Here is a 12,952-nt window from a genome sequence, read left to right as displayed (position 1 = left end):
AGCGACGGTAAACACTTCATAGAAGAGGAGAATCCGGAAATGTCCCCTGATACAACAAACAGGGCAAACGGAAACTAATCCATGTGTGCTTATCGTTTATAATTCAACCATATGGGCAAATACAGTGTATAAAGCTTTATATTTGGATCCTTTATTTTGCAGAACACCTGTCATTTATTTTTTACCAAAAATGCACAAAGATGCTGTTAGACCTCCAGGGCGACCCATTGTTAATGGGATCGATTCTGTTTCTGCACGTTTAGGACAATACATTGATTTCTTTTTACAGCCTCTAGTCATGCAAACTCCAGCATTTTTGAAGGATACCAAACACATTATCCAAATCCTAGACACTTTGAAATGTTCCCCTTCTACTTTTTTAGTTACAGCAGATGTAAGTTCCCTGTACACCATTATTGGCTATCAGGATGCTATGGCTTTGGTAGAATGGGCTCTGGCCTCATCTTCTCTCTCTGGTGGGCATCAGGAGTTTCTCTTAAGTTGTCTAGATTTTTGTCTCACACGGAACTATTTTTGGTACAATAGAGAATTTTATTTACAGACCAGGGGTGTAGCTATGGGGGCTCGCTTCGCTCCCAGTGTGGCTAATATTTTCATGGCCCACTGGGAGGATGAGGCAGTATTCCTCCATCGCCCCCCTGAGTTAGTATGCTACAGGAGATTCATTGATGATCTTATCCTTATTTGGAATGGTGAAAGATCTAGATTGAATGATTTCATTGAATCACTCAATAATAATACAAAGAACATATCTCTAACATGGACCATTAGTTCCGAAAAAGTTGTGTTTCTAGATCTATCCATTAGTATTAAGCATGACCAGTTTATTCTCACCAATTACTTTAAACCAACAGATCGCAACTCTTATATTCCCCTGGGGAGTTGTCATCACAGCTCTTGGCTGTGCAACATCCCCAGGGGTCAATACATTAGGTTGTGCCGTAATTGTACTACCCTAGATGATTTCGTGAATCAATCTCAAGTCCTATCTTCCAGGTTTGAGCAAAAGGGTTATAATAGATCTACCTTTGATGAAGAGGTGTCTAGAGTCATGTCACTAGATAGAAAAGAACTTATTGCTGGTTCCTCTAAGGTTCCTACTAATGATAATCACAATTTCAAAATGGTGTTGGATTATAACGTCCAATACCGTAAGTTTGAGAGAATTATCCAAAAAAACTGGGCAATACTAAAGCAGGATAAAGTTTTGGGCCCTGTACTCCCTGACAGGCCCCAATTTATTTATAAGAAAGCCCCCACATTAAGGGACCGTCTAGCTCCAGGAGTTCTTAACCCGCCAGTCCCCACATCAGATAAGCTTTTTTCTTTTTTGGGAGGTTTCTATGCTTGTGGTAGGTGTGTCCCCTGCAGGCACGCCAAAGGGAACATCAAAAAAAGAAAAAAAATTTTGGCCTCAGCCACTAACCAAGAGTATGAGATCAGACAATTAATCACGTGCGACACGGTTGGAGTTGTCTATATGCTGGAGTGCAGCTGCGGGCTCCAGTATGTTGGCAGAACTTCAAAACCTCTACATGTTAGATTGGCTGAACATGTCAACAATATTAAGAAAGGCCTTAAGACCCACAATGTGTCCAGGCATTTTAAGGCTTTTCATCAACAGAACCCGAAGGGTCTGAAATTCTGGGGCATTGAAAGGGTTACTAAGCACTGGCGGGGGGGGAATTTTATTAGACAATTAAGTAAAAGAGAATCCTATTGGATATATGAGACAAGAGTTATGTGCCCTGAAGGGTTAAACGTAGAGTTCGACACAAACTGTTTTATATCTGATCGATAATTATACTTTTGATCATGTCACTTGTGAAATTTTTCAATGTTCATATTCTTGTTCTGGAGCAGTCGATAACAGCGGTTGACGGATGTGATAACTGTTCTGACATTTATTGTCGAATTGAAATATTTATAAGAAATTATCGTTTCGAAAATGATATGCTAAAATATATTTTTGCGATTTTTATATATTTTTGCGATTTTTTTATATGTTCTTATGAACGTGGGGTTTTCATTAAATTGTCCATGTTTTTATATTTTATTTATTTTTTATTATTGCTACTTATACACTGTATTTGCCCATATGGTTGAATTATAAGCGACAAGCACACATGGATTAGTTTCCGTTTGCCCTGTTTGTTGTATCAGGGGACATTTCCGGATTCTCCTCTTCTATGAAGTGTTTACCGTCGCTATGGCAACTCACCTCCTTATAGCGCGGGTGCCCACGTAGTCTTGTCATCTGCTGAAGAAGTCCCCGCCCACTGGGACGCAACACGTCCAGAACATAACGGCGTGACGTCACCCGCTGCTACCGCGTATGCTCCACTCCGTGTCTCTACACGGCAGTACCCTGTAATCTTTGCTGTGTTCGTCCTGGCACTTGTGAAGTGCCATTTTTGTAAGTGATATCTTTTAGTTATTTTAATAAATTGGAATATACAGAGAGCACTATTTTTGTCCTTTTACATTGCATATGCCATGTAAGAGCCATCCTCACCCACAGCCCAGCCCAGAGCCATCCTCACCCACAGCCCAGTGTCTCCTGACGGAATGTCAACATCAGAAATAGGATCTTCTGTTGTTTGATCCTTATGGGAATGCCTTATTGACCCTCTATAACTAAAGGGTCCCGGTCATCAGGTGAGAGGCCACTCATTGTATCGGTGTCGGGCACACTCATCAATCACTTTATCGGCATGCTGTCATGTGTGGTGGATACTCACTGAATAACTTGGACATTATTAGTGCTTTTTTTCATTTATGAATCATAGGACTGTATGTTTTACTGAAGGACTATATGTTTTTTAGTTTCATTGACATCTCCGCATCTTGTCCCTGGAAGTTTATTATATTTTTTATTTTTTATTTCTAGCGCTGCACCTTCTTTTACATAGCTTAAATAGCTGCCCAAAATACAAAGCCATTGACTGTGATTTAAAGCAACTGGACAAGATGATGGAAAACCTGCAATCGTGGCCTGTTGGGCTTACTTGAGGACAGGGTTGAGAACCACTGATTTAGAGCACTGAGCTAAAATCGAGCTCCAGACAATCCTTTTCTAATTGTGGGCATTTGAGGGAAACCAAGTGAGTGTTGGAACCCCTGCTTGTCTTTTTTAGGTTGGGCTTTGTGTTCCTTTTCTGAAAATTGGCTTCACTTCCTGTCACATAGCCAAACAGGAAGTGAGGGTAAAACCCTACCAATGTCTTTCTTTGAGGGCACAGGTCAATCTAACTAGTGTCCCCATTAGGCAAATTGCACTCTAGAACTTTGTTGTGTACACATTATTAGGTATTTTGGGGTTTATTAAAGGCATATCCACTCTGCAATACAAGTGTACTCACTGTAAATCTGAGGGGAAGCACTGGTAATTTTATCATCCAATCATGTAGAAGCAAAGATGCTGTTTTTTTATTTTCCTTGCATGTCCCCCTGGGATCTCCAGCAACTGCACTTCCAAGTGCACTTGTAGTGCAAAGTGGATTTGCCTTTAGTAAATAAACCCCAAAGTCCACAATACCTAATAATTTGGGGTGTACAGAGCAAAATGCTAGCGTGCAATTTACCTAAAGGGGAAACTATTTAGATTGACCTGTGTGTCCCCAAGGAAAGACATTGGTAGGGTTTTACCCTCACTTCCTATTTGGCTATGTGACAGGAAGTAAATGAATTTGAAGGAGAAAGTGGCAAAATTTGGGAGGTGCCTTCACCCTATCAGGGGTGCAGACATACCCAAAAATTGACAAGACTTCTAATCCCTCTGCAGATGGTGTCATGGGCGGGATTAAAACCAGCAACCCTTTTTGCTGCTAGGTTAAAGTGCTAACCACTACACCACTGTGCTCCTCAAATATATGTCTATAGATGTAGGTTATTGTGTCCACCAGCAGAGAGAGGTTGGGTAGATGCCACACTCCCAATTCTGGAGGCATAATAATGGTCTAGCACAGGGGTCTTCAAACTACGGCCCTCCATTTGTTCTAATATATCTTTGAAATGTGTTTTTTTCTATTTTTACCCAAATCTTTCAATACATTACAAAGAACAGAGAAGTGTTTCTAAACCCAATAAATTAATATTTTCCAATCTTGATTTTTAAAGGTGACCATACACTGATCTTAAAAAAATTAAATTTAGTGCAAGAACCTGTTTGATTTCCTATAATTTGAATTAATTGTTCAAGTGCTTCTTCCCATTACCTATTTTGCCAAAATATCAAGTTGTACAGAGATTGGCCAATCAGATTGCATAGTGCATGATCATCTTAAGTGCCAAATTTGGAATGTAGATTTGCCATGACCCACTTGTATTTTCCTATTGATATTTCTTGGGCATTATACAAGGCACATGAGAAACCACCTTTTTTCAAGACATGCTAGAGTGATCAGGAATTTTCAAACTACGGCTCTCCAGCTGTTGTGGAACAACACATCCCATGAGGCATTGTAAAACTCTGACATTCACAGGCTATCTTAGAAGTAATAGGAATGAGATTAACATCAAAAGGGTTAATTCACTGAGAACACCTACTAATTGCCTAACAAGACACATCCAATGAGATGAAACTAACCAAATGTATTGTGCGTGCACTATTATCAATGAGAAAACTCCAGTTACCCTAGCACCAGTTGCAGTTTACATATTTATTATCCTGTTGCGCGTCTGCGTGCGCTGGTTTGCACATTCATTCAATGACTTTTCCGGCGCTACAATTAAGGTGTGAACTGGTGCAGCGCATGCGTTTTAGTAAATCACCCCCTTTGTCTGCAAAAATCTCAATGAGTTCTCGAGAAAAGTTAGTAAGGCCCAAAAAATATTTTTAAAACAATTACTTTAGTAAGTACTAATACCTTTTTAAATGTTTTTTTTCTTTTTCTCATCCACGGAGTCTCTTCCAGGTATCTGGAAGAGTTACCACAAAAATGTGTGCTCTGAGCCATAGCTGCCACACTTTGTATCCCTTCATTGTACAATCTGTGACAATCTCGTTTATCATTTTTTATCGTTTTTAACTTTTTTAACATTTTTAAAATTGTATATCTGCTAAAAATCATGTACACTGCTTTTAATTATGACTTTCTTGATTATAGCAAAGACAAAAAAATTGTTTAGAGGACAATCTTGTAAAACTCACAGATTGGGTCCTGTAATGAACTACGATTGGCCTATTCCCCGAGAAAAACTCCCCCCTAACCAGAGTCCTTACTCTTACCGGAAATACTTATTATAAAAACTTTTAACAATTGGCTTTTACAAATTTCAGATTGAACAAAGCTTTCATATTTTAATATTTGCTGGGTAGCCTCTAGCAAATTAGGACAATCTGCTGCCTTTTATTTAATAACCAAATCTAAGTTTGGTATCTTTTGTAAAAAATACTCAATCTTTAACTTATTATTTCCTACAACCAAATCTGTAGGATTTTTGTTAAACACTAAATACCATGTTCTTTTCCATGTATCTAATTTACATATAGTTCTTTCCACAATCTTAATCAATGGATTTTTCTGAAAACTTTGTTCTGCCCTTTTATGTGTTTTAGAATGACCACGTGTAATAACACACATTTTCTGTTGTTCAGGGCTTAAGTATTCATACATTTTTACATGCAGCATTAAACTTAGTTTCCTTATTAAAGAACTTTTTCACACTCTGGCTGATCAATTACCCCACTGTATGCCTGTATTCCATATATATGGAATGTATCAATTCCCGATAGTACAGGGATATGTTTATACTTCTAAGCCTCAGATGTTAACCATCCCATGTTATCTGCTTATATAAACAAACACACTCACCTCTTGTTTAGAATGACAATCCTGTGCACACTTAAAAAAAACAAGAGATGAATAATGTTCTTTAACTTTATCTGTCATTCTTTGCCTTTTATTTCATTCTTTGCTTTTCCTTGGAAGAATATTGTCCTTTATCTTTTGTTCTTTGAAGAATAATGTCCTGTGGCTTTTGCCTTTTTCCTTGGAGAATTGTGTCCTGTAGCTTTTGCCTGTTCTTCTTTCTTTGCCTTTGTCCTTGGACCGTCAGTCTTCAAACCTGAAAATCCAACTTTCAAACTTGCTCACCCAAAGAGAACATCTGCATTCGTACTTGCAATGGGGGCTTTTTAAAATAATGTGAAGTTTAGTCCAGTTTAAAACCTTATCCATGGGCCTCCAACCCGTTTATTGCTGTACGACTTTCTCACCTTCACCAGCTGTCCTGGTAGGGACTATCCTTGGCAGAATCTTCACGTACATAATGTTGCACTTTGTCACAACCAGAAAGTCCTTTCTGGATCTTAAAATAGCCTGAAGCACACCATCCAGATGGCCTTGTCAATCAACCTCGTAGGCTGGGTCTTTTTTTTTTCAAAGATGCAAACTTGTCTAGAGGTGAGAAAAACAGACTGAGAAAAAACCTCACCCTCAGGACCGATGACCGGAGTTAAGATTAATATTCTTTTTCCAGGTCCACATTCTCCACCAAAATGTTTGAAATTGTAGACTCTTCAGCTCTGTAGGATACTTAAAGAAAAGTTGTTTATTTTATCATAACAAAGATAACAAAACTTACATGAGCATATGGTAAAATGTGGTATTGGCTTCAGAAGGAAAGAGAGAGAGATGACAGGTGGTATGTCCTTTCAGAGTGCAGAATTTCTTTCTCTTCTCTGAGCCTTATTCAGGTATGGGGCATTATTGTACTGTATGTAGAGCTGAGGTAAGCCTTATTTACATTTAGTATTTCTCCAAGAAAGGCATTACTATCATTCATAAAAGTAACACTCACTCTTGTATATATGGTTTGAGTCTATAGTAAGTAACATAACTCCACCCAACGTACTGATATAGTAACTCAGAATAGAAATACAAACACAGCAAGATGACTTTTCTCTATGTCTCCTTTCAAAGATACATTGTAATACAAGTAATACAAGTAATCTTCAAAACTGACATTATTACATTATAACATGTATATGTATTTTATATATATTTCAGAAACTTTTATCAGTTAAAATAATATTAAACTCAAAATCTCTAACAACCCTATGATCAAGTGGGGTGTGTGTATACAGCTGAGAGTACACAGCACACTCAAATGAAGGCTGCAACACTTGCTACAGTATTGGGTAAGATCAATGAAGACTTGCATAAGACAGGTGCTGTTGTGGAAAAAGAGTGTGTGAAAATATACTTGCTGTGGTGTGCTACTTTGATCAGTGGGAAGGCACAGGTTGATGCCCAATCAGCAGCAAGATTGAGGATTAATATGGACACGAGGACTCTGCATGTGCCTAGTGAAATCCAAGAGAGTGGATTTTAGCAGGAATGGGGATGTGCTCAGTGGCACACAGGTTGCAGTGGCTAAAAGGCAGAGACAACTCACACAAGCTGGTGTGTTTAATAATACTTAAATGTATACTGATTTTGATATGTTCAATAGCAATGGTGAGAATGTGTGGAAACAGTCCATCCACCCTAAGCGTAACCCAGTTTGCAAGGGGTTCATTTAGCCTGCCAAAGCTGAAAGTGCAAAGCTGGGTATGTCAAAAGCTAAGTATGTTGGTAGTGCCATCAGAGCTGTCTGGTGGGGTATTAGAGCTTTCCATGGCTGAAAAGGCCTTATCGCAAAGTGATGTGTTGTTTCGGCAATCTTTATACCTTACTTAAATGATTAACGATACAAATATAAGTGATTAAACCTTTTTCTATATAAGAATAAAAACGAACGATAGCAGAGAAAAAAAGATAAACAATTACATTTATTTACACAGAAAAGAAAGTTAGAATAATTAGAATTTATCATATATCTCAAGTGATGCCACAAGTACAGTGAGGCTTTAGGCTGCCAAGATAATCTAGGCCAAACTCAGAAATGGTTACGATGGACTTACACAGGCTATACAATATTCCTAGGATACAAAAAGGTTAGAAAGAAACAGGAAGAGATACCAGTATACATTACTCAGACAGCATATCCCCTAGATGGTCTCGGGCTGGACAGAGCAAAACCATTTAGCCCTCTTCCTCTTTTATATGCATTCTCCACCAATCAACAGATGCAACATATTGATTGGGTCAGAGATGTCTCAAAGTCTGGTTGGCTACATTTAAAGTCTCTTTGCTAATTGGCTTATAGTTGCCTCCAATTCTAATTGGTCGCATCTGAAGCTGTCCAGAAGTTCATGGTAAGATTTTGCTGAGACAATAAAACCCTCCGGTGCCTCACAGTCTATGAATTAATGAACAATCTCCTTTGATCTCCCAGCCCAAACAGTCCCGACAGTAGTATGTTAATGGCCCCCTGGTGAGTTGATTCAATTAACACCTGGGGACCTTTCCTGATTCCCACCAGTGTACTGGAAGCATGTTAATGGCCCCCTGAAGAATTGATGCCTTAAGGTCTGTAAATACTCTTTGATTCAGTTAACACCTGGGGACCTTCTTGGGTTCCCATCAGTGTAACTACATTCCTAAGGTGAGCTATGCTCTATCATGATATTAAGAAACATATACACATATATAAAAATATATATACCCACACACAGATACACACATATACACGTAGATATATATATATATACACATATATACACATACATACATACATCCTATGGGGCAAGGCAGTTTAATTGGAGTCCTTGCAATGGTCCGCTTGAATCTCATTGATATAAATATGGAATTCAATATCTCCATCACATTTCCCCCTGAAGTTCATTCTTGAACTTATGTCCTCCTTCAATGATCTTGCACCCACCCACAACAGCCCAGAAGCCCCGACCCTTCCCCACCACCACTGCGGCCTCCTCTTCCTTTTTTGAACACGCTGGAACTCCTCAAGGTAGGCTTAAGACAGCAAAGAAATCCTGGTGCCTTTGAGACTTCACATCCAAACCATGAGTGTCTGTACTGCAATGTTTCATCGCCCCTCTGCCTTGGAAGAGCGGAACTCCGACATTGATGGCGGGATCCTGGCATATCTAGTCCAGTAACTTGGTAAGACCGTGTAAGGGTTGCACCGATTGGATCGGACCGCAAGACAGCACTTTTCAGCATGGTGAAGGAAAGTTCAGGAAAGTCTTATTCGTGACACATTTATCTCAAGAAATAACTTGGTGGTCGTTGCTTCTTCAGGTGGGGATCATGCATGAATACAAAAAGAGAGAGGAGAATGTTAGTGTACAGATATTGGAGAAATGCCAGACAGGAGTGTTGGCCATTAAGACTAAATACTTATAAGGGGTGTATTGTGGACGAATAGAGTGGGATCCCCACAGGGTACAGAGTCTGAGCAACAGCCAGTATCATCCATGGCCCTTGATGGTAGGGAATAACACTGCCTGTTATTGCCAGGTCCCTGGGTTCACCACACCTGCTCAAGGGGCTCAGATTAAAGCAGTAGGTAGACTAGGGGAGGTGGAATTACATTAAGACATAAAAACTGGATGTCCAGGGATACTTTAGTTAAAATATGGTACTTGTGGTCAAGCAAAGTCTTTTTTTAAACAAAAATGATATGACTGATGTCTTAGTTACATTATCTTGAGAAGATAGATGATAGAAACCAAAGGAAAAACTTAGAGAGCATAATATTAAAGAAGAAAAAGGAACGGAAGAGAGGTGAGTAATGAAAAATGAACAGGAAAAATAGTGAGAATAATAATGAGAAAAAACAAAAAAATGAAAAAACTACAGATTGAACGCTGCTCCAACCAAGACTGTTAAAGAGCCTTGAATCTGTATTAAAAAAAATGAATACATCGGTTGAAAAAAATAAAAATAAATAAATAAAAAACAAAATAAAAAAACAATTGTTTATCTGTAAAAAAAAAAATCCTCTCCCATTAGCAGTATTTTTGCAGGTCAGGTACACAGATATTAACAACAAAAGGGAGAAAACAAAACAAAAAAAAATAATAATGAAAAATGATTAAAACTTTTAGAATTTAGGTAAACCTGACTGCACTTTATTACTAAAAATTGAAGAGGCTCATCCCTAGAACAGAAAAATATAGTTCTAGGGTCCTCTCTTAAATGCGCAACTTCTTTGTACTGGTCTGGATTGGATCTGGCTTCCTCAGAGATTTGTTTCTTAGTTAGTGGCCTTTCTGTTCCTTGAGAGAAGATACCTCGTTGAGATACACATTCTCAAAGCTTTGGCGTTCATTCTCCTGATAGTAACGCACATTATTACCTGCATCAGGAGAAGCAATAAGGCTGCGCAGGTTAGGACAACACCAGGGTGAAGCAAAATGTTTAGGCAAGCTGTAGCGTTAGGACTGTACCCAAATAAACTTTACCACCAGGAAATCTTAGCATCTGTGTCTTAAAGCGTGGGATACTTGGAACAATCTATTTTGATCATGGGTGAGTCGTATGGTGGCTTGTTTTTCAGCATCTCTTAGTACATTTAATACTTCATCCTGTTGTCAGAAATCCATCAGCCAAGCTTTTAACTCCCCAAATCCCAGAGGAAGTTTCTATAGGTGTAAGGGGATGTTAGGTTTGCTATAAAACCTTTCTTCAGGGGTGATCGGGGTACAACCCGGTGTTCCTGCTATATTCATGCCACGGGCCAGAGGAGGTGTACCATAGACTCCCCGAGGTAGTGTACCCTGCTGAGTACCATTTAACCTGATGCTGAAAACAGTGCATCATTAGACATGTGATCCTAGCACCAGTACCCTGGTCTCCAGTCTCAAGTAGTTTTAACTTTGTTTAGGACCAGTTGGGACACTACCCCGGCATCCATTAGACATGACCCCCCTGTTCCAGCATTGTTGCCTTTTCCCATAGCACAACCCCTACCTTCCTCTAGCACTCATCAGTACCAGTCATCTGAGGCTGTCCATACTCAAACCATCAGAATAAGATGGACTCCAGGGTGTAATCCAGTAGAGTCTGATAGGATAGTACCCAGATTGATGATATCTGCACAATGTTCCATCCCTGCCATTAGGGATGAGAACAGTGCAAGTAAGATTTTTGACGATCCTGGAACTGAGTCATCCACCAATCTATTACGACACATAGGCAACCTGGATACTACCCCCCTGTCTGTCCTTGCAAAGTGATGCTGGACAGAGCAAGTTGGCTTTCCTAACTCCTTCCCTGATATGTAGCACAAGACCCCACCCAATGTGATCCTGAGTATCTCCAGCTCCATAGTGTTTTAAGGTACCCAGTGCCCCACCACCAGCTCCAAAGACAGTCTCCATTAAGCCTCTATTTCCTAAGGATGGGAAATAACACAGCCGAATGGGCTGACCAATAGAAGCATCAACTAGATAATGGTGCTGAAACCAGAAAAAATAAAAAAAAATGTCTATGGAGGCTGTGATCTTCTTGGTTCTGAAAGCCTTGAAACCCAATTATCGAATCTGAGGGATAAAACACCAATAAAATTTAGTAATAAACATTAAATTTTTCGCCTAGAAACAACGAATCAATGGTTATATACCTGTAACAAGACATTAGCATATGAAACACAAATATATATTAGGTATAAAATAAATACTGCGCTAACACTGATTTAATTAAGATAAGCTGCGACTAAAAAGTAGTAAACCATATAATCCAATAAAATTCAAAAAGTCACGCTAAAAAAAATGAGAGTGACAACAAACAAGTGCCTAAAACATCATAAAAGATTATGAGGATAGGTAGTGGTCACTGAGCAAATAATTATAATACTAATCGGTGTATGAATACACCACAATGAAAATTAAATAAATAGAACACAGATATTGCTTTCTATGTCCATAAAAAAAGAAAGAAAAAAATTTAAATTCAAAAATGCGTGATTGGATGTGAGCAACAAGTGAATGCCTCAAAACACTAAGGCAAAGTGTAACAGTGTGACAAATGTCTGTCTAAGAGAGCCGTGCAAAAAAACTAAAAGATATACAGTGTAGAAAATAATAATTATACCAAGCTTATAAATTCCAACAAAAGTCCATATCCATACAGGAACAATAATTAATAAAGTCCGTGCATGCTTTGTAGCACAAAAACGTAGTGATGAGTGTCCCCAAGTGCTGAGTGAATATTAGAACCAAAACTTTGCTGCAGTGACTAGGGTGCGTAGGCAGACCTCCACCATTCAAAACTGCTGCCTCTTACCAGAAAAAGTTGGTCTCTTAGTTATAGGAGACCTAAAGGGCGGATGGCTGCAACCCCAGCCAGGGATCTGTACAGCAGGCACTTGTTGTCATCCGAATCCAAGAACTCTCTCCGCCAATCACACCATAGTAAGTAGGATATGTCCCCATAAAAGAGATAAAGAGCTCCACATAGCATAAAATCTAAGGTTTTATTGTATGAAAGAAGTATAGATTGCACTTACAAGATCAGTTGTGTATAAAAGCATAAAGGAACGCCGTCCGGCTACAAAACTACCCATGTCTTCCGGGTGTACAAATCGCGGTGTCGTCGGGACGTAGCTCCTCCTCTCTACGTCGTTTTGTCACAACAGGACGTGGTCACTGGATGCGAGTAACGCCCCGACGCACCGCTTAAATAAACACACTAACAGCATCTCATTAAAATAGAAGGAATTGAAGCGCCATCTTGCCTAAGGGAAACATTATGGGCAAATACATAGTGTTACCTCTGTGATAGAAGTTCGGGGCATAGTGACAATATATGTACAGTCCCTATCAAGCCTATCATATCCAACACATCTAACACAGAATTATAGGCTGCTAATAAAAAGGATTTCCTTATAAAAAAGAAAACTCCATGCAGTCCAATGATAAATTGCTGTCACTTAAAAAATTATATATATATAAAAAAAATTATTTTATTTTTAATATATATCACACACACATAATTCTGCAACAGAATCATGTGTGTATACCCTGGTTAGTCTTAATAAGCTTAGTTCAAAAGTCCAGATAATCTAATCCAAGGGTGAT

General features: G+C 38.9%; 1 long non-coding RNA gene across 1 annotated transcript in view; it reads right to left on the bottom strand.

Moving 5' to 3' along the window:
* Nucleotides 1-6,305, bottom strand: part of LOC141147712 (uncharacterized) — a 223,020-nt gene extending 216,715 nt beyond the window's left edge. Inside the window, exon 1 of the long non-coding RNA XR_012245115.1 lies at nucleotides 5,838-6,305. This is a non-coding gene — a long non-coding RNA (uncharacterized lncRNA). The remainder of the gene's footprint in view (nucleotides 1-5,837) is intronic.
* Nucleotides 6,306-12,952: the final 6,647 nt, after the last annotated feature.

This window comes from Aquarana catesbeiana, linkage group LG06, assembly GCF_042186555.1.
Source record: "Aquarana catesbeiana isolate 2022-GZ linkage group LG06, ASM4218655v1, whole genome shotgun sequence".
NCBI lineage: Eukaryota > Metazoa > Chordata > Amphibia > Anura > Ranidae > Aquarana > Aquarana catesbeiana.
The sequence above is the reverse complement of the archived record's forward strand: the minus strand, read 5'-3'. Positions and strand labels throughout refer to the sequence as shown.